Raw genomic sequence first — 21,678 nt, forward strand, 5'->3', positions numbered from 1 at the left:
CCCCGCCAAGCTGAAGTTTTCCTGTTCTCTACTGAGCTAAACAAGCGCGCTGGGCTAAACAAGGGTGCATGCGGTGATGATTGTGGTCCTGATAAACTTGCACCAGGCTACCCTAGTTGTTAAAAATCAAGGAGGGCAAACACAGGCTAAAGACACCCCGGGGACAATTCAGAAACTAAATGCACTTTGAAATGCTTACGGCCCTTTGAGTCTGCAAATTATTGTGGATTCCAGGTAGACACACCTTTACTCCACACTAAGCTGTGAAGTCTTTACAGTTCTGACTTTTTTTTTTTAACAGAAATAGATACACATTCACATCTATCTGTCTTCTGTCGTTTAGTTTGTCGTTAGTTTACAAAACCAAGGTTGGAAATGAATTTCCTATGACAGTAACTGGGAATGGGGGGCAGGTGGGAGGTGGGCCCTTTTAGATACTTGCCACAATGTACTCATTTTGTTTGGACATGAGCTTTTAACATTATAAACCTCCTTTAATGTGAACCGCTTGCTGACTATGTTTGTTTCATAGTATCCTTTGGATGGTCTCCCTGGGAGGCAGACAGAACTCCGCACATAGAATCTGCTCATCCTAATAGAGGATGCTAAGCTGTTTGGCTCTAATTATTCCGAAGATCCCACTTATTTTTCTTTTTATCTGTTAGCGTGACTGTGACTGCTTGTCACATTGTCATATTATTGTGTTCCTTGCCTTAGGGCAGACATTCTCAACCTGTGGGTCATGACCCATTTGGGGCTTGCATATAAGACATCCTTCATATCAGATATATACATTATGAGTAGCAAAAATCACAATTACAAAGTAGCAAAGAAAAAGAAAATAGGTTTCTGGTTGATGGGTCACTATGTTTGGAACTGAATTAAAGGGTCAGGACATTAAGAAGGTTGAGAACAACTGCTTTAGGGTAAGTTTTTTTTTTTCGTGTAACTCTAGTGACTAGAGAATAGATTCTAGTCTCAAAGACCTGCCCTTTCAACAAATTTAAATGTTTATCACCTATTTATAGAAAGATACATCCAAATTTTTTCCTTCTAGAAAATTTGTTGTAGAATTTTTAAAAAATTGAATATTTTCCATAATACGATTATACGTATTTCAGAACGTCTGTATGCCACATTTCCTGAAAGTAGGTTAAATAGTCATCCAAACAGAATTGTATGCAAGGCACAGATCGCCACATAGTAACACTTTAGACAGAACGGGCAGGAAGCAAGATGCCTACTAAGAAGAGGGACGATTTTTCAGGAAGATAATTGGGATCTCCCCCAGCCCCAAGCAACACTAGACCTGGCATTTCTCACAGATAGACGTTTCTAACGGAGACACAGGAGAAAATTCCGCATTGGATGGGCCTTCCTAGGCACCAGGTAGAGGCTCTTTTCTTTGTGGTGAGGAGCTTCAGCTTGTCCTGGGGTTCTGTGCATATTCTTGTCATAAAAGGGGGATGGAAAGAGAAGCGCGTGGAGAGTATTCATCGTTCTGGTGTTTCTTTCTGCTATTTCTGTGAGAATGTAGTAGATGAGGAAGGGCTTTAGCACTGCTCTTGGTATATCCAAGGATGGTGGTGAGCCAAGCAGCCGGGATTAGGTTTTTCAAAAGGCAGTGTGAGACATTGGATGGCATTTTCCTTCCCTTTTAAGAAAAAAGTGAGAAGTTCTTGTAGGAAGACTGCCAGCGATTCCTGTCAACTTATTTCCCTCCTTTTCTTGCCAAATTCTCTTTCCCATGGAAACAACTTTCTATAATGAAAGAACTTGCTGGCTGGCTTGTACACCTTCAAGTAAACTGCCCTCCAGTGGTCAAGCTGGTCCTTGCAGAGAACTCTTTAAATTGGGGTCCAGTCCAATCCCTCTCCCCTCCTCCCCTCCTCTCCTCCTCTCCCCTCCCCTCCCCTTCCTCTCTCTCCTCTCCTCCTCCCCCTCCCCTCCCTTCTCCTCTCCTCCCTTCCTCTCCTCTCTTCACCCTACCAATCCTCTCTTTCCTTTTTGGTTGTTTCTGAGACTGAATTTCTCGCTCCGTCATCTGTCCTGAAACCTACCGAGAGATCTACCCGCCTCTGCCTCCCAAGTGCTGTGATTAAAGGTGTACACCACTGTGGCCCACCTCACTCAGTTAATTTTGTTGCTCTTTAGCTCTGTGGTGCTTTCCCCTCCCGTGATAAAGCAGAGAAGCCGTTGGGTGGAGAGCAGCTTTTTAGAGTTGCTGCAGGTGTTGCAGGCCTCCACGCCACTGAAGTAAGGTAGAGCCGTGAGGCAACTAGGAGTCGTGAATCCCACAGCTCAAGCCCTGCTGTGTGCTTATGGGAGTGGGCTCTGATTCACATGCTGTAAATTGTTCTTTGGATATGTGGCATGCTCTCTTTGATTTTTTTTTTAATAGATTCTTGTCTTACCTAATACTTCCCAACCACAGTTTCCCTCCTTATACTCCTCCCTGCTTCTCCCCACCCCTGCTCCCCGGGATCTACTCCACTGCCCTCTTCTATCAGAAGAAAAGCAGATCTCCAAGAGACAACCAGCAGACAAAATACAATGAGACAAGGCAAAAAGCCCCCATACCAAATCTGGGCAAGGCAATTCAACAGAAGGAAAAGAGTCCCAAGAGCAGGCACAAGAGTCAAAGACACACCTCCTCCCACAGTTAGGAGTCCCACAAAAACACCGAGCTAACAGACACAACATATACACAGAAGACCTGGTGTAGACATGTGCAGGCCCCATGCTTGCTGCTTCAGTCTCTGTGAATAGCTCATATGTGCCCTGCTTAATTGATTCAGTGGGATGTGTTCTCCTGGTGTCCTCCATCCATCTCTGACTCCTATAGTCTTTCAACCCCATTTTCCAGGAGATTACCCTACCTCATAGGGGAGGGACCCAATAGAGATTTAGACTCTCTCCACATAATATCTCATCATGGTTGTCTCTTCATCTGTTCCCATCTGCTGCTGGATGAAGCCTCTTTGATGATGACTGGACAAGGGACTGATGTATGATGCATATAGCAGACTATCATTAGGAATCATTTTATTGCTTTTTAATTTTTATTTATTTTTAAGTCAGTCATGTTCAGTTTCACCCTAGGTCATGGGACTATGCAGTCTCTGGTTCCTGGATATCCAAGCAGTGTCTGACATGGGTTTCCTCTCATGGAGTGGGCCTCAAGTTAAATAAAGTTTGCCACTCTCATAAATTCTGCACCACCATTGCCCCAGCACATCTTGAAGGCAGAACTGATTGTTGGACAAAGGTTTTGGGTCTGGGTTGGTGTCCACAGTTCTCTTTCAATAACACATGTAGCTTGACCTCTCTATGGTAATGGATCTGTGTGGATATTGCCCTCAGTGATGAGGCCGCACTCTTAGCTTTTGGAGAGCAGCATCCCTATGTCCTAGGATCAGCCTGGGTTGTTTGGGGACGTACATGGGACCCCGTCAGCCAACAACTCAATTGCATGCAACCTAGTTCACCCCTTGGTTTGCCTGGGTACAAAAGATGGCCAGTTGAGATTCTATATTCCCCATCACTGGGAGTACTCACTAGGACCACCCTCATGGATTCCAGGAAGATTCTCTTATACTAGGTTTCCACACTGACCACCAAATGCTCTCTAATTTCAGCTATCTCTCCCACACTTTTCTCCTTCATCCCATCTTTCCCCACCTGATCCTCCCCTCTCTTGTCCACACCAGTCCCCCGTCCACTCACAACATCTATTTTATTTCTCCTTCCTAGGGAGCTCCATGCATTCCTCCAAGACCCTGCCTCTTTTCCTGGGTCTATGGATTGTAGTTTGGTTACCATTTACTTAATGGCTAATATCCACTTAAATGTGGATGCATACCATTTTGTCTTTGTGGGTCTGAGTTACCCCACTTAGGATGTTTTTGTTGTTGTTGTTTTGTTGTATTTTTCTAATTCTATTTTCCTGCAAATTTCATGATATCATTTTATTTTAACAGTCAGGAATATTTATACAATATTCCATTGTGAAAATGTGCTACATTATCTTTATCCATTCTTCCCTTGAAGGACATATCTAGGTTCCTTCTACTTTCTGGCTATTATGAATTAAGCTAAAATGTACATAATTGAGCAAGTGTTTTTGTGGTAGGATGACATGTCCTTTGGGTAATGCCCAAGAATGGTATAACTGGTTATTGAGGTAGATCAATTCCTAATTTTCAAAGGGACTGTCATGTCAATTTCCATAGTGGCTATATGAGTTTGAACTCCCACCAGCAATGGAGGAGTATTCTCCTTGCTCCATACCTTTTTGAGCTCTCACTGTTTTTAATCTTAGCCATTATGACAGGTGTAAGATAGATTCTCAAATTGTTTTTGATTTTTATTTCCCTGATGATATGGACTTTTAACATTTCTTTCAATGTTCCTCAGCTATTAGAGATTCCTCTATTGAGAATTTTCTGTTTATATCTGTATTCTATTTTTAATTGGATTATTCGGTTTGTTAATAACTAGTTTCTTGAATTCTTTATGTATTTTGGATATTCATTTGCTATCAGATGTCAAGTTAGTAAAACATATTTTCTTATCTGTAAGTTGCAGCTTTGTCCAATTGATTGTATCCTTTGCCTTATGAAGCTTTTCAGTTTAATGGCATGTCATTTACTAATAGTTGATCTTAGTGCCTGTCATATCAGTGCTCTGTTCAGAAAGTTGTCTCTTGTACCCAGGTGGCCAAGACCACTTCTCACTTTCTCTTCTATCAGGTTCAGTGTGTCTATTTTTATGTTGAGGTTTTTCATCCACTTGGATGTGAGTTATGTCAAGAGTTATAAATATATGGATCTATTTGCATTCTTGAACATGCAGACATCCAGTTTAATCAGCACCATTTGTTGAAAATGCCTTCTTTTTTTCAGGGTGTATTTCTGACTTCTTTATCAAAAATCAGGTGTCCCTAGATGTGTGAACTTATGTCTGGGTCTTTTTGTTTGAAGGAATATGGATTTTGGGAATTTAGAGAGCAATCGAATGCTTTAAGTGGGGCTTAATGGGCAGTGCTAGTAGAAGCACGGAAGACAGTATTCCTGAGGGTGTTTTGAACTGTGCAACCATAGCTCAAGAGATTTCAGAGATTTAATCCATTATCAATATAGCAGGAAGCATGGCAGCCTGTAGACAGACAGGTGCTGGAGAAGGAGTGGAGAGTTTTACATCTTGATCTGAAGGCAGAGCAAGAGAGACTGACTCTTCTAAAGGAAGCCAGGAAGATGGTCTTTTCTGCACTGGGCAAAGCTTCAAAGTCCACCCCACAGTGATGTGCTTCCTGCAACAAAGACACACCTACTTCAACAAGGCCACACCTCCTAATTGTGTCACTTATCATGGGCCAAGCATGTTCAAACCACCACATAGATATTGTTTAAATTTGACTTTATCATAGAACATTATTTTTCCTCATCTATGGTGATTGAAAGTTTTGCTGGGTATAGTAGTCTGGGCTGGCATCTGTGTTCTCTTAGAGTCTGTATACATCTGTCCAGAACTTTCTGAGTCTCCATTGAGAATTAAGGTGTAATTCTAATAGGTCTGCCTTTATATGTTACTTGATCTTTTTCCCTTGCAGTTTTTAATATTCTTTCTTTGTTCTGCATATTTCGTGTTTTGATTATTATTTGATGAGGGAGGCTTTCTTTTTTAGTCTACTCTATTTGGTGTTCTGTATGCTTCTTGCACCTTTATAGGCATCTTTGCTTTAGGTTAGAAAAATTTTGTTCTCTGATTTTGTTGAAAATATTTCCTGGGCCTTTGAGCTGGGATTCTTCTCCTTCCTGTATTCCTATTATTCTCAAGTTTTGTATTTTTATTGTGTTCCAAATTTCCTGGATGTTTCATGTCAGGATCTTTTTTGACTTAACATTTTCCTTGACTGATGTATTCATTTCTTCTATCATATCTTCAATGCCTGAGATTCTTTCTTCCATCTCTTATATTCTGTTGGTGAAGCTTGCCTCTGAAGTTCCTGTTTGGATTCCTAAAATTTTCATTTTCAGACTCCCTCATTTTCTATTTTCTTTATTGCTTCTATTGCTTTTTTAGGTCTTGAGCAGTTTTATTCATTTTTTTTCAATAATTCATTTGGTTTTTTGTTTGTTTGTTTTGCTGTTGTTCATTTGTTTTGGGGGGGCACTGTCTTTAAGGGGTTTATTTATTTCCTCCAATTGTTTGTTTGTGTTTTCCTGGATTTCTGTAAGGGATTTTCTTTTTCACTTTCTCTTTAAGAACCTCTATCATCTTCATATAGTTAGTTTTTAAGGTCTTCTGCTTGTGCTTAGCTATGTTGGAGCAGTCAGGGCCTGCTGTGGTAGGATAGCTGAGCTCTAGTGGAGACACGCTGTCCTGGCTGTTACTGATGGTGTTCTTATGCTGGATCTAGGCATCTGGGTTTGGGGTGACTAAAGATCTAAGTGCTGATTTTTCTTTGTTGGGTGGGTGTTTTTTCCTTGGTTTCTGTTTCCTCTCCATATTTTCAAAGTGTGATGGCTGTGTGTTGCCTGCTTCATTGACTTCAGCTGAAGACCGAATGCCTCTGGCTTTAGAGGCTGGGATACAATGAAGAGTTGGGGGAGGGAAGTAAGGAGGGGATTATAGTAGGTAGTAGGTAGAAGGTAATAGAACTAGGTACTAGGTACTAGGTACTAGGTAGTAGTATACCACAGGAGACCTGGGAAAGGGGAAGGGAGGCTGCAGCTGGTGATCTGTGGCAGGGCTAGAGAGGAGCCTGAGGGATTGTGTGTAGGCAAGCAGAGAACGGAGGAGATGATCTGTTGGCAAGCTATCTTGGTCTTCTGGCAGACTCCTCAATATCTTGATTGCATGTGGCAACTTTAATCATTTAACCTCATTAGAGTGTGGTAAATGTGCTTTATATACTTATGTATTGATTCACATATGCAATTACATTGCATACATAATTATGTATACACAATTAATTTCTTCATTGCTGCTTTTGCATAGGACACAATGTCATTGGTAATATGATGAGAAAGATGTACAAATGTGTAAATGTCAGGCTAAATAAGGAATTTATAACATGAGTGCACTTTCTTATAATGTGAAGTGGAGCAGAGCAAGTTAATGGGAGTTTCCCCTGAGCGGAGCCCCTGAGAGTGAGGAGAATTCTGATTCTGAGTCGGAAGGGCAGAAGAGTGGACGTTCCTAACAGAAAGCACAAACGTGAAAGTGCAGGATGGATTTAGAGAACCACAAAATCATGTAGAATTTAAAACAATAAAAAAAACTTTGATGAGCAACCATAATTTTAAAAAAGATTCTCTTGTTTCATTTGTAGCTTTCCACACAGAAATAATTGTAAGATTCCTTTTAAGTCATAGCACAGTTTCTTTCTATTATTCTTAACTTCCACCATCTGAGCTGGATTCTCATGGCACTAAAGTGTTGCCATTAGAGGTATAGGTACAGTTCACAGAATTCCACATGGTTCTGATGATAAATACAGACCTTACAGAGAATATGGCACAGGGGCACAAAAATCTGGTAATGCAAAATGAATTTGAAAAATGACAGGAAAGAAAATAAATGTAAAGGTAATACTGATTAGCTTCGATGCTGACCTCTGAAGTTAGTGGAGAAACTTTAAATGATTTTATGAGTTACTGCAAATAGGATGAACTTTTAGCAAGATTAAAAAAAAATCCAAAGATACATTATTTGTTGGTTTTTCAGTGAATTATTTTTCCAGAAAATCAGAAAATGTATTTCCAATTAGAGCAGTCATGTAGTTATTTTGATAAACAATATATTTGTCAAAAAAAAGAAAGAAAAGTCACTCACTTTATATTATGCTATTGAAAGCAATTTCTCATCTACCCTGTGCTGTATGGTTTTGAACACTGTATTCTACACACCTTACACAGTACATCTACAAAACAACATGAACTTTTGCCATCTTTTGTATTAACAAGCTAAAGTAATTTTTCAACTTAATTTTTAAAAAATGCAAATTTAAAAGAGCTTTGAAATCCTGTTTCATTCTGTTTGGAAAATACAGGTATAATGCAAAATTCTAAGCTAAGCTTAGAGTTGCTTATATTATAAACTATTTTGTATTATGATAATGACTACAGATATAAAACTCATAGTTTTTGAATCATATTAGTAACTACCCAGTTTTGGTTTTCTCCAAGTTGGAGATGGTTGCTCTAAAATTAATTGATACCCCATATTTCTTTTCTGGAGGGCCTCATTACAGTTGTTTAAAATCATTCCTCTGACTCTAAACCCCACCCACTCTTCAAGGACAAGTTTGTATGCTACCTCGAGATCCCTTCAGCTGGATGGCGTTTCCCTCCAGTCTCAACGTGTATTATTGAGAGGCATGTTGGCATTTTTACCTCATTTTAAGTGTTGTATGTCTACTCTGTTAGTATTTGCGTGCGTGCATCTCTCTGTATACATGCCTCACCATTTTCCTCAGGATTTCAGTTATTCATCTTCTTATTACTTTCTTGCACTTAGTAGATTTTTACTATTCACTGGCTCAATCAATATACAAGATAGGGTATGCATAGTGAGGTAGAACATAGGAATAGATCGATTCCTGAATATGAGCCCCTCTTTAACATTTTAGCATTAGATTTCGGTCAGAAGCTACCACAAAAATTTAAATATTTTGATTAGTGTTGCCAATCTAATGATGTATAAAAGCAGAGCTGTCTAATTCAGGTCAGCTTTGAGTGTAGCACACACCTCATACATCTTCATCTCATTTACTTTTGGAAATCTCTCTCTCACACCTCACTGAAGCAGTAGGATGCTTTGATAGCATTTTCTCAAGTGTCTGGTTCTGCACACGTCAAATAGTAGCCTAGCCCTGTGTTCTCCAAGGGTCCTCCTCACTCTCGCATTGGTATTTGTGTCGTGAACTTCACTGAGCTCAGAGTGCGGCAGCAAGCATGTATATGAACTTAGATATATATTTTTCTTTTTTCTTCACTTTGACTCTTAATTCTTAGTGAATACAACTCCACATTTCATATGATTTTCTTTAATGGCTTCTCTTTGCACTGAAAATCTTGATGATCTGAACCCTTCCTCCCCCTCAAGTCTGAACTGTCTGCTCTCCAAATACTTTCAAGAGAAAAATTCCTGACATATCTGGGATTTTTTAATAGTCTTTAAAGATTTATTTATTTTATGTGTATGAGTACACTGTAGCTGTACAGATGGAGGTGAGCCATCATGTGTGTGGCTGACCTCTGCCGGCCCTGCTAACTTGCTCCAGTCCCACTCCCTCTGGCGTAATTCACTGTAGCTGTCTTCAGACAGCACCAGAAGAGGGCGTCAGATCTCATTATAGGTGGCTGTGAGCCACCATGTGGTTGCTGGGATCCGAACTCAGGACCTTCGGAAGAGCAGTAAGTGCTTTTTTACCCGCTGAGCCATCTCGCCAGTCCCCTAATAGTCTTAAATGTGCCCAACTTGTGACTTTTGCTTTCATTATTCGGTCTATCAGGATGCTTTTTGACTTGATTTTTTTCTTAAAATTAAAAATTTTGAACACTTATTGTCTTAGGTTTCTGTTGCTGTGCAAAACCAGTTGGGGAGTCAAGAGTTTATGTCATCTTAGTACTTCTAGGTACCAGTCCACAACTGCGGGGAAAGGCAGGAGCCTGGAGACAGGAACTGATATAGCACACAAAGAGAAATGCTGCTTAATGGCTTGCTCAACTGCCTTAAACCATCCAGGATTCCTTGCCCAGGAATGGCACTGCACACAGTGAGCTAGGGCTCACTCTAGTTTTTAATTAAGAAAATATTCCAGGGCTGTTGAGATGGCTCAGCAGGTAAGAGCACTGACTGCTCTTTGGAAGGTCCTGAGTTCAAATCCCAGCAACCACATGGTGGTTCACAACTACCCATAATGAGATCTGATGCACTCTCCTTGTGCTACAGTGTACTTATGTATAATAATAAATAAATCTTTGGGCCTGAACAGAGCGAGCAGGGACTGAGTGAGCGGATTGACTGGAGGGAGCAGAGGTCCTAAAGTTTCAATTCCCAACATCCACATGAAGGCTTACAACCATCTGTACAGCTACAGTGTCCTCACATACATAAACATAAAGAAATAAATCTTAAAAAAGAAAATATTCCAAAGACCGATCAGTGGGTGCATTTTCTAGATTGAGTTTCTTCTTTCCATGGGGATGTAAACTCATGTCAAGTTGACAGAACACTAGCCAACACTCTTATTGTATGTGTATGAATGTTTGCCTGCATGTATTTATGGCTGTGTACCACTTAAATGCCTGGTGTCTATGGAGGCAGAAGAGGCCATTGGACCCTTTAGAATTGGAGTTTCAGTCCATAGTGAGCTACAGTGGAACTGAACCCGGTCCTCTGGAGGAGCAACCAGTGCCCTTGGCTGCTGAGCCGTCTCTCCAGCCCTTCCACTTTGAGTTTCTCCTTACCATTCACAATTCTGCCTCCAGCTTCTTCTTTCACCATTTTTTTCGCCATTGATCCTGTCTGAAATTGAATGTAAAGTTCTGTCACTGTTACCCCAACATTTTTGAGTTTCCTGCATAGCACTTACTACACTTGGACATAATTCTGATTTATTAAATGGATGCATTGTTCTCCACATGACTGTAAGCCAATGAAGGCAGGGACCTTCTTTGCCTTATTTACTGGTTTCCAAAACTTTAATTTATTTGGCTCTGTTATTTAGTGATAGAACTTAAGGATCACTATTCTAGTCTTTTCTGTAAGTACAATCTAAAAACTTAAGCACCAATAACGGAGAACTTGGGAACTGATTGTGTAATATAGCCCCGTATGCCAGTCCCAGAGATTTGTAAAGTATCTTACACCAGGAGGATGTAGTCTAGAGTCTACCACCATGGCTGAGATTCTTGTTTGTATGCAAGAGAGAGAGAGAGTAGAGCAAGGTCTGCTTGGAAAAGTTTTAGAATGATGTTGCAGGCTAGTGAAGTTTAACCACCACATGGAAATACAATGTGAGGTGATTAGAAAGAATTCACTAAACGTTACATATTTTCCCGTCTCCATTTCTGACTTTAGGAACCATTTCTAAAGTCCTAGGAGCCTGAGGGAAAATAGTTTTGGCATTGTAGAGATTTGCTTCGTAGACAATTTTACTCACGTGTTCCTCTCTACAATAATACTGTGCATTAGGAAGAGTAGATATCAGCTGTCATGAAATTAGAGTGTTTGTATTTAGAACAAGGAGATTTCAGTCGAATCTCAGTTTCCAAAGTGTTAGGGTAACTGGACAAATTAATTCATAAGATTCCTTTATACAGGAGGGGGCAGTGACATCTCTATAACAGGTTTGCTTTGCAGTCTAAGTGGGCCAGCAGATAGCACTGAGCAGAGCAGAGCATGGAGTATTAGCCACAATGCTCTGCACACCTTTGTACTGGTCCATTTCATTCCCTGTGACCCATGTTCAATTAATAATTAATCTCCTGGTGAGTTTATTCAGTCGTTTGGATTCATGGGTGCCTGTAAACTTGAAGCTGTTTTTTTTTTTTTCTGTCGGTTTTTATTTGGACACAAACATCTCATTCAGTTATTTTCCTCCGAATTTCTGCACCTTTGTTTCTGTGTCATCTAGTCTGCTGTCTTGATTACTAATGCCTTCAGATGCACTATGCTTTCTGCAAACAGGAACTCTACATAGCAGTTGTATCCAAATGGTTGCATTGAGAGTAATCTGCTGACTGGAGCTAAGGAGAGACAAGGCATTAGCTTTCATCAAGTTCTTAGATGAGTCAGGCACTGCCTGCTTTTATTACTGTTACACTTCCAGGATTGGATTTTGAAATGTGCTCATGTCCCTTAATGTAGCTGGTATTCTCTTTGCATGTGTAAAAATTGTTCAAAGTAAAATGAATGCAATCCTAACAATGCAAGCAAACACATTTAAAAGTGTGTTTTAATGGCAGAGCAGCTTAGTTCGTGGGCGATGATGAGAACTTGGTGGAGATTGCTTTGTTTTTAAAAAGATATTTGTTCAGAAAGGTAATAAAAGCCAGACTTTTTCAGAGCTTTGAAGTGTTCCTATGGCAGCCAGGATGCAGAAGCTTCTTCTCATTCCAGAAGACCCTGCACCTTCCTGTAACATGTCGCCCTCCGAGCCAGAACTCTATCACTTCCATTTTGTGTGCTATTCTGTCTTTAACACTAAAAGGAGTCATTATGGCTGTGGAGATTGAGTTGTCTACCTAGTGATTAGGATATCTGAGTTGAGTTCTTCTGAAGTGATACTCTTGTTTGCCTTCATTATCTTTTACAACTTCTGAACTCTGGTCTGTGGTGCCCTTCCTGGGGTGCACTCTTTTTTTTCTCTGCAAGTGTGGACTGTGGTGGGCCAAGGTCTTCCTGTGCCAGTTCTATTTTTAGAGTTAGATAATTGGTAATGCTGAGAAAGCTGGGTGATATAGTTTCTTTTGCACTGTGAGTAGCCAGGAAATCCACATCCAAGGTACTGGGTGAGTGTGGTTCTCTCAGTTCTCCCCATAGAACAAGGTAAATCCAGCATCAGAGTCCCTGAGACGGAGGCCTTGTCCAAAGGTGGCTCAGAGGGATGACCTTCAGACTTTGCCTTCTCATTCTGAGGCACACATTCCTTGAGTCAGATACAGATTTTGTTGCAGTTCCATTTTAAATTCTGAATTCATGGTGCTTTATTTCAGGTTCTATCTCTACTTTGAGAATGATTTGGTGTCATTGGAGAAACACCAGTCTGCATTCCCCCTGAATGCTCCTTTTTCATTCTTTCCTTCCCAGACATGGTCTTATAGCATCTAATACCGCCAGGACATATTCATGTCTTTAAGATGTGGGTATGTGTGTCAGCTCTCCAAACTGCCATATATGTCAGTTTTAATTAGTATATGCAGTATGTTCAAGTTCAGAATCAAAGTATTTCTTGTAAAATATGTTTAGTCCATAAAGGCATAGATGTGCTGTATATACCCACAGGGATGGTAGATGTTTAAGGTATTCTAATCCAGAACTGCCAACAGAGCAAATAAATAGAAAATACCTATCTCCTAGCACTAGCTTTCAAAGGTATCACACTAAGCCTCTTCTGTAATTCCATGATTCTGTAAGATCACTTCTTATTTTTGAGGCACTGTAGCATCTTTGAGTTCCCATGTCCAAGGCTCCACAGTAGTAGTAGCAATGCTAGACACTGGTTTCTGACTTGCACCCCGGTCAAGGTTTATTATCACATAATGCCTGCATCCTAACTTGTAGTGTGTTCAGATCTGGTCTATTTTAATGTGCATCATCCCTCTCGTGTTGCAAAAACACACTGTGGGCAGAGCTATTTTTTCATCTGAATCAACAGACTCAAGACGAGGCACATGGCAGAAGTGATGACACCTAGCTACCCTTGTCACATACAGCCACTTCATTGGGAGCTTCTGAATGCTCTTTGTGACTGTTGTTCAGGCCAATTCCCACCTTCCAGTAGTTTCTGTTTGAACATCCTGGAGAACCCCGAGTTTAGAACCATCTGCAAGTGTGATGAAGTGAATCTGTCTCAATATGTTTATCTTTTTGATAGTTGCAGGATAAAACAAATCATCTAACCACCTTGACCTTCTTCAAATTCACAAGTAGCTCTTTTTGGCTTTATGTCCACTCTGCTTATATAGACTCCTTTACTTGGTCACTTTAGAGGTGCAGACTACATCACACAGGAAGACAGAAGCAGTGGCATTTGGTGCTTCCCCTCGCTATAGATTTTTGTAGTGCCTTTGAAAGATAACACATGCTTAGGTTACTTGGGAAAGCTGGAGTGCAGGGATTGTGACTTCTTAATCTTTGCTTTTTCATTGTTCACTGACGAAACATAGCCCGGGAGGTGACTTAGATTGGACATCTTCCAAGATTGATGGCACTCAGGACCCTTTCTTGTTTCACATTTTAACCCAAGGTTTTCCTTTTCTCCTAGTTCACAAGGGTATTGTTACTCAGTACTCAACACTGAGCTTTTTGGTGTCACAGTTGAAACTTAGAGCATTCTCCTGGAGGTCATTAGTCAAAAGTTTACATATACAGGAAGAAAAAGCAATCCTGTGTGCAGAGAACACATGGTTTCCAGAGGAGAAACCACTGGAACAACTCAATAGGGATCTCTAAGTGGGAGGAAGGAGCCTGGATGATATGGTGTGAACATGACTGGAGAGATGGGTCAGAACATCTCAGCGTCTGTCTAAATTAGGGCTTGGAATGGAAGTCACAATGTGCAGCTGCACAAAGACCACAAGTTATAGGGTGTGTGTACATCTAAGATGGCCTGTGATAGGCCTCTCCTTGGGCATTTTAATATTTGTGAGACTGTGGTTGGTACTTGCCTTTTGGCATGATGATAGAATTGGTTCTTTGACTAGACTGTAAATCACAAGAGATGCCAAAGTGAATGAGAAAGTACCTTCCTTGGTATTTGAGTTTTTGAGATAGAGTCTTGAATATCACCCAGGCTGACCTTGTTCCACTTGTTCTTCTTGTCTCTGTCTCCTGATAGCTTGGGTTATAAGCATGCACTACTTCTTCAGTCTAAGAATGTGCTTTTTAGACTATAAAATACCAGTTAGATCCAGTACAGTATAATAGGTGGCTTTTCTAGAAGCTTGGCTTGCACACTAAAATAATAGATTAAAATGTGAAAACATTTACACTGCATATTTTCACTAACCATTGAGAAGTTAGGTTAATGGGTTATTGATTATTTTGATCTGCACTACTAAATGTTTGGCTTTATTGAACATAAAATACTGTGCCCCAATAGTCTCATTGTCATTGTAAAGACATCTATAAAGCATTTTGAGTTTTCCAAGAGAGAAAAGAATTAAACTTCTTTTTATGCTACTATGGAACAGGGCAGTTGTTCATGCATTGCTCTTATTCATCGTTAAATATAGCTTCTGTCCCTCTTAGTGATTCCTGCACTTCCCTGTGGGCTAAAATAAGAAACTGACTGACCCAGAATGCTCTTTTAGTATTTTGTTAGCTATGGCTATTACAGCTTATGGCATTTACTATGTATCTTAGCAAAATAAGGCAACACACATCTGAGAGACTATATTCCTCCTCTAAATTTTAGGAAACTAAAATGTATAGTCTTTATAGACATGTTCTGTGAAAAACTCTTAACTCTGGTTCCCAAGTTGATCTCCAAATCTAATAAAAGATCTTGAGTGTTGAAGTGTTAAGCAAATTTGTGGAGATTTAAAAAACTTCAAAGGAACTTGTAGGTCAATGAGTATCTTAGGATTTCTGTTGCTGTGATAAAACATCCTGGCTAAATGTAAATGCTGCTTTTATTTCCACAGGTGATGGAATCAGATGAAATCTGTACCCAAGCTGTGAGAGAATACACAGCTGGGGCTGAGCCCAGAGCATTTCTTTCTCTGTTCTAATTGTCCTAGGCCTAGGCCTGGAAGCTTCTAACCTCCGTACAATCTAATCTTCCAAGATGACTGATTCAATCTGGCATCTCTCAGCTTCTGACTGAATTGCTTTGTCTTGCCTCATACTAACTTTGGCAATACATTCTAATCTTCTGGCTTCTTCTTATTCTCTGGTTCATTCTGTCTTCACTTGTATCTAGCTTGTTCTCTCTGCCACCTGTCTCTGTAAAACTGCCCAAGTAAAACTGCCCCCCCCCACACACACTGCCTTTGCTGCTTCCTTCTACAAATTAACTTTACCTTCACTGTTAGGAATTAAATGTGTATACTAAGAGCATGTCTATATTTCAGCCAGATCACATTGTAATCTAGGGCATGTCTGCATTCTGACTGGATCACATCCTTGGATATGAGCAGAGCAGCTGTGTTGCTGGGTTTAAATTCCTTTATAACTAAAAGCAACTTAGGTATGTTTGTTGGGGAGGGGAGAATTATTTTGAGTTTTAAGCCAGGGTAGGAACTCAAGGTAGTGACCTGGAAGCAGGAATTGATGCAGAGGCCCTGGAGAAATGCTGCTTACTGTCTTGCCCTTCAAGACAAGGGCACTCTCTTGTAGCACCTGGGACCACCCACCTGAGGTGGCCCCACCCACAGTGGGCTTGGCCCCCATATATTAACCACCAATCAAGAACATGCACCAGAGGCTTGCCCATAGGCCAATCTGGTGGGAACACTGGTCAAGTTGACATAAAACTAGGCAGTACAGTAAGCAAGAGTTATTTGTTTTATTTTTTAAAAGTTGAACAATTTAAGATAGCAGAAACAGGAAAAAATGCCTAGAGTCATAACATATTCTCCATAAAAAAGTAGCTTTTATACATAAGCAATTTGGGTATGGATTTACATATTATCTAGCGTTAGAGACCTTATTTGGGGGGAGAGGGGGTTGCTTTCCTTTGAGGTTGTCACAGTATCATTCTGAAGTACTATTTTAATAAGCAATGGGTACTGCTAAAATACTTACAATTTTCCCCTTGGTTAAACTTTTCAAAATTCTATTCAATATTCCTTTGGAAAAAGAGAATAGAAATATATCTTACTAAAGAGACAGTTGCTTGGCCATGATATTCATTGTTGTTTTCTTCATAATAGCAAGGCAATGGAAGCAGTGTACACACAATAAAAATGAAATTATGGAACCTGTGGGTAAATGGATGGAATTAGAAAAGATTATACTGAGATATCCTAGACCAAGGAAGAAAATGCTACACATTCTCTCTTGCATGTGGATCCTGTGACTCTACAGATATAATTATATAACCTGATGTAACTGTAGAAGTCAGGAATGTAAGAAGGGATCATGGGGATGGGAGGGGCTCTAGACGGGATTGGTAAGGTATTATGAAAGGGGAAAAGGAAACCATGGTGAAGGGGATGACTTAACTAGGGGCTAGGGAGGTGTAGCTAATATACTGGGAGAGGGAGTCAGGAGTGAGAACTTACACCAAAAGTATTTTTAAAAGCCACATGGAAACACATTTTATAAAGTTAATTAAAAACATGTGTATACAACATGGGGTGACAGTGCTCCTCAAGGATCCATAGACTATTTAAAAGGAAAATGCCAGTGCCAACACATCTCCTTTAGTTGCTGGTCCAAGAGACGCTCAGACTATTGCCACTGCCTTTGATTGCTTTCTAGAACTTGAAAGTAAGGCCCTGTTGCTGAGGACACCACCCACGCTAGGCATATGACTTGGAGGGACGTAGCTAGAACTGACCCAGAAGCCTCTTCCTTGAGGACTGTCACTTATAGACTCTGAAGGTGTTCTGCAAGCTTCTAAAGAAGAAAACCAATCTATAGTCCTGCCCAGATGTAAAGCCTGCACTGTAACTGTAACCAACCCAGCAAGAGAACTCCTGTGGAGCCATAGTCATACTTACATCTCAGAGGGAACCAACAGTTGCCTAATTGAATTAAAGACCTGCTCGGTAGGTGGGAATTAAAGACCTGCTCGGTAGGTGGGAATTTATGTCTGGTGTTGTACACTTAGGCAACTACCCATGGCTGGAGAAGTCATAGAGCCTAAAGGACAGACTAATATTTCCATTTTCCTAAGTCACTACATCCTAAATATTTACTCTCATGCCCAACATCTTAGTGTAGCTCTCAACCCTCACCAAAGAAGGTTTTTCTTTTCTTTTCTTTCTCTTGACAGATGAAAACCATCACAGAAATATATAACCAGTCAAAATGCAAGTAACAACAGACTATGAGGTTCCCATCTCCAGTTGAAATATATATCTACATCATAATCCATATACACGAGGCTCAAGTAACATTATGTAAGAGCCGGCAGAGAGGTTGTAAGAACCAGAGAACCAGAAAACCTGCCACAAGACAGTGTCTTCTAGACATTACAGTAACACTACACCCTTGAAACTTCAACAATATGATTGCCTAAACAAGACAACTGCATAATGACAATACCAGTTCCCCTGCTAACATTGATAAGGAACATTTTACAAGGCCCTATCCCTAGATGAAGAGCGCCTGGCAGTTATGGCAGCTGAGGGAGTGAGGACTGGTTTTCTCCAGGGACAGGCCTTGGTAGGTTATTCAGTTCCAACTGCTCAGCCATAAACACATGTACATACAAGCAACACTAAATGAACCCAGTAGGGCGTGTGTATGTGTGTGTGTTTGTAACAATTAAAGAAAAAATAAGTAATTTTTGAAAGGGGGACATGAGAAGGAGAAAGAGGGTTGGAAGTGATGTAAATACAGAACTCATGGATGAAATTCTCAAAATAATTAATAAAACAAAAAAGATTTTTAACCAAGAAGTAAACCATAAAGTATTTTTTATAGTTTTTCTGTTATAATAGTGAAAGAAATACATAAATATATGTAGCTATCATTTCTTTAGTGAATTATAATGCTAATACATATCATATTTCATTAAAATAAGGAACTCATATGTGAGTCTTTTTGATCCTTGATCTTATCAAAACTTTTTATCACTGATTAGTCAGGCATGGCTCCTAAGAACAGGCAGATCGGATCAGTTCTTTCAAATTAGTATTTATTGACGATTTTATCATGGATGTCTGAGTTAAGATACCCCCTAAGCAGAAAGCCTAGCTGCTTGGAAGGTGACATTCACTTTATTTTATTTTATTTATTTTATTATTATATTAATTAATTATTTTATTTATTTGCACCCCAAAATGTTCCCTTCCCCCAACTCATTGAATAGTAGAAAGGTGTTTGTTATATAACAGCCCTAACCTCTTACTGTCAATTAATAAACTCATTGGTTATACTTCTGGAATTCTGTGCTTAGTGTGGGTGGAGTACTTGAATGATGACCAATACGTAGTACCAACGTTTGCTTCCTTGAAGTATTTAGTGTAGAAAAATAGAGAAGCAGGCAGCATATTAACTCTAACCCAAAATATATTGTGCAGACTAAGGAGGAGTTTCAAAAAAGATTACTGTCTTTGTCACAGTTCTATCACTGTCAAGACACACCATGACCAAGACAACTCTTATAAAAGAAAATATTTAATTAGGGCCTCACTTACACTTTCAGAGGTTTAGTTTATTATCATCATGGGGGTGAACATGACTACACTTATGGCTCTAGGGAAATAACAGAGAGCCATATATTGATTTGCTGACAAGAGAGAGAGAGAGAAAAAGAAAGAAAGAGAGAGAGAGAGAGAGACAGACAGAGAGACAGAGAGAGACAGAGACAGAGAATGAATGAATGGACTGGCCTGGCTTAGCCTTCTGAAACCTCAAAGCCAATCCTCATAGTTCTTCCAACAGGACCACATCTCCTAAACCTTTTCAAATAGGGCCACTCCCTAATGAATAAGCATTCAAATGTTAAAGCTTTGGGGACCATTCTTATTCAAACCACCACAAATACTAAAGAAGGAGATAGATAAGGGAAAACCTTCAGTTTGAGTTGTTCAGCTGGGCCTTGCTCTAGGAATTCCCATGCTCTTTAGTAAATGTGGTGTAGGAAGGCTAGAGTGGCTCAAGGAAGAGTGGTTGAGAGAAAAGGCACAATCTGGTGGCTCACATCTGAGCCCATTCTGGTCAATAAAATTATGTAAACTCCAATGGATTTTACTCATTATAGGAAAGGATAGGACGCTATGTAGGATTCAATAATAGCGAGGTGGCTCACAACTCTTAAAACAATATACTTGTGATTTGTGACTGTTCATATTCCCTTTCATCTTTTAGAATTAAACCATATTTTAGGACATGTTAAGAATTACAGAAGAATTATGAGGATAGCATAGAGTTCCTGCATGCTCCATACCCAGTGTGTTCTGTAAGTAACATTGTACATGGCTTGTAATGAGTCTGACCCCTAGAATTGGGGAGATCCTTACTCAAGTCTCAGATGACATGACCACCCAATAACTCACGAGAGACCCAACTTGCTGCAATCACATGAGGTTTATTTAGGATAGGCCGGTACCGGGGTCGATCTCGTGACCATGCTGGTCAGAGGAGTTCGACCCGAACACAAGAAGTAAGGGGTATTTAAGGGAAAAACCACAAGCTGGGGGTGGGGAGAGGGTTACCAAGGAAACATAACAAAAACAGTGGAAAATTTTAGAGGGACCCAACCCAAGGTATTCAGTTAGGGAGGGGAACATATTCATTCTAGGAATGGAATCTTCATCTACCGGTCGACAGGGTGGAGAGTCTCATAAACCAGTAGATGTTCATTCCTAGTTCTGCCCTCATTGTGGATCATTCAGGAAGGGCAGGTATCGGGAACCAGAGCCCTGAGGCTCTGAGTTAGCCAAGTTCCTGCAACTACCTACTTCACATTTTTGGCTTGATACAGAGGTTTCCCATGCCCCCTTTTAGGTAAAGGTTATACATTATACATACATTTCTATTAAATGCCCTCATTTTAAATTCTAAGATTCTCCAGCCTTTCAGTAAGACAGCAAAATCATAGGTATTTGTTTTAGTGAATTTATTGACATTATTATTGACTGAAGTTCATATTTTATTTAGATTTTGTTTTTTTAGTTTTTGTATGATGTTCTTTTGTTGTTCCTAGATACCATATGCCGTTTAGCATAATGATTATGTCTCCTTAGACTGTCCTAGATTTTGAAAGTCTTGACATTTTTGAGAAGTATGGCTCAAGGCAATGTTTGCTCTCCCCTCTTTGAGTTTTGTTTGTTAAATTGTCTTGGCTTGTTGTTGAGTTTGGGGGAGGACAGCACAGTGGTATGCGTCATTTACCACATCGTACTTTCCATTCACCCCAGCTGTTCTTCCCGTCTTCCCTAGGTAAAGCTATTTATTTCTTTCACTTTTCCCAGGATGTTCTCTATAGAAAGGACTCACTCTGTGCAGATAGCACTTAAAGAATAAAGACTGTTGTTTCCTGCCATGGAAATGAGTGAATAACACCTAAGCAAAAACAAGTAAAGGCTGCTTCTCATTCAGAGCTTGCTAACATGGGAGTTAGCAACCATAATCTGTGCTTGGCAGAGATTCAAAGGCAGGCACAAGAACAGGAGCGTTGTGAAGTGGGGAAAGTAGGGGAAGTTTTTGCTGGGATTGGAAGCTGTAATGTTGACCAAGTTGCAGTGGGCATACACAGTGATACAAATACGGTTTTGTCTGGTCAACCCTAAGTTAAAACTGGGGATAGAAGTCAGAGGAGCTAAGAGGTGTTGATCAAATCCTGACCATCAAGCTACTTGGTACAAAAGTTCTGTACCTGGTGACTTCAGTACTTCTGGCAAATAGACATAGACAAGATGACTTACGCAAAATTGCTTATTCTTTCTGGAGGCCGTAATCCCAGATCAAGGTGCTGGTGGACCTGGTGACTGACTGGGAAGGGCCTGCTTCCTGCTTTGCAGATAACCATCTCCTGGTGTCCATACATGGTGGAACACAGAAGAAGAGAAAGTGATCTTTCTGTATGCAGTGTTGCTAACAGGCTCAACTGGGTGTGGAGCACGCAGGAACTCTACTGTCTTTCATGTGTCACTTGTCTCAGCCTGCATGTACAGGTTTGAGTTCATGGTGATGCTGTGTAGGGATGCCAATGTCTGCTTAGTCCCTTACGTCCTTTACCAAAATCATAACACATTGCATTTCAACCCCATTACCATTATTTCAAGCAGGGCCAGGACTAAGTTGAGGCATGTGAGGTTGCTGAGC

At 40.2% G+C, this 21,678-nt stretch overlaps 1 protein-coding gene across 3 annotated transcripts in view; it reads left to right on the forward strand.

The window, feature by feature from the left end:
* The window catches only part of St7 (suppression of tumorigenicity 7), a 252,070-nt gene that overhangs the window by 961 nt on the left and 229,431 nt on the right, over nt 1-21,678 (forward strand). The gene's annotated exons all lie outside the window — the stretch shown is intronic.

Source organism: Mastomys coucha, unplaced genomic scaffold (assembly GCF_008632895.1).
Source record: "Mastomys coucha isolate ucsf_1 unplaced genomic scaffold, UCSF_Mcou_1 pScaffold20, whole genome shotgun sequence".
Taxonomy (NCBI): Eukaryota; Metazoa; Chordata; class Mammalia; order Rodentia; family Muridae; genus Mastomys; species Mastomys coucha.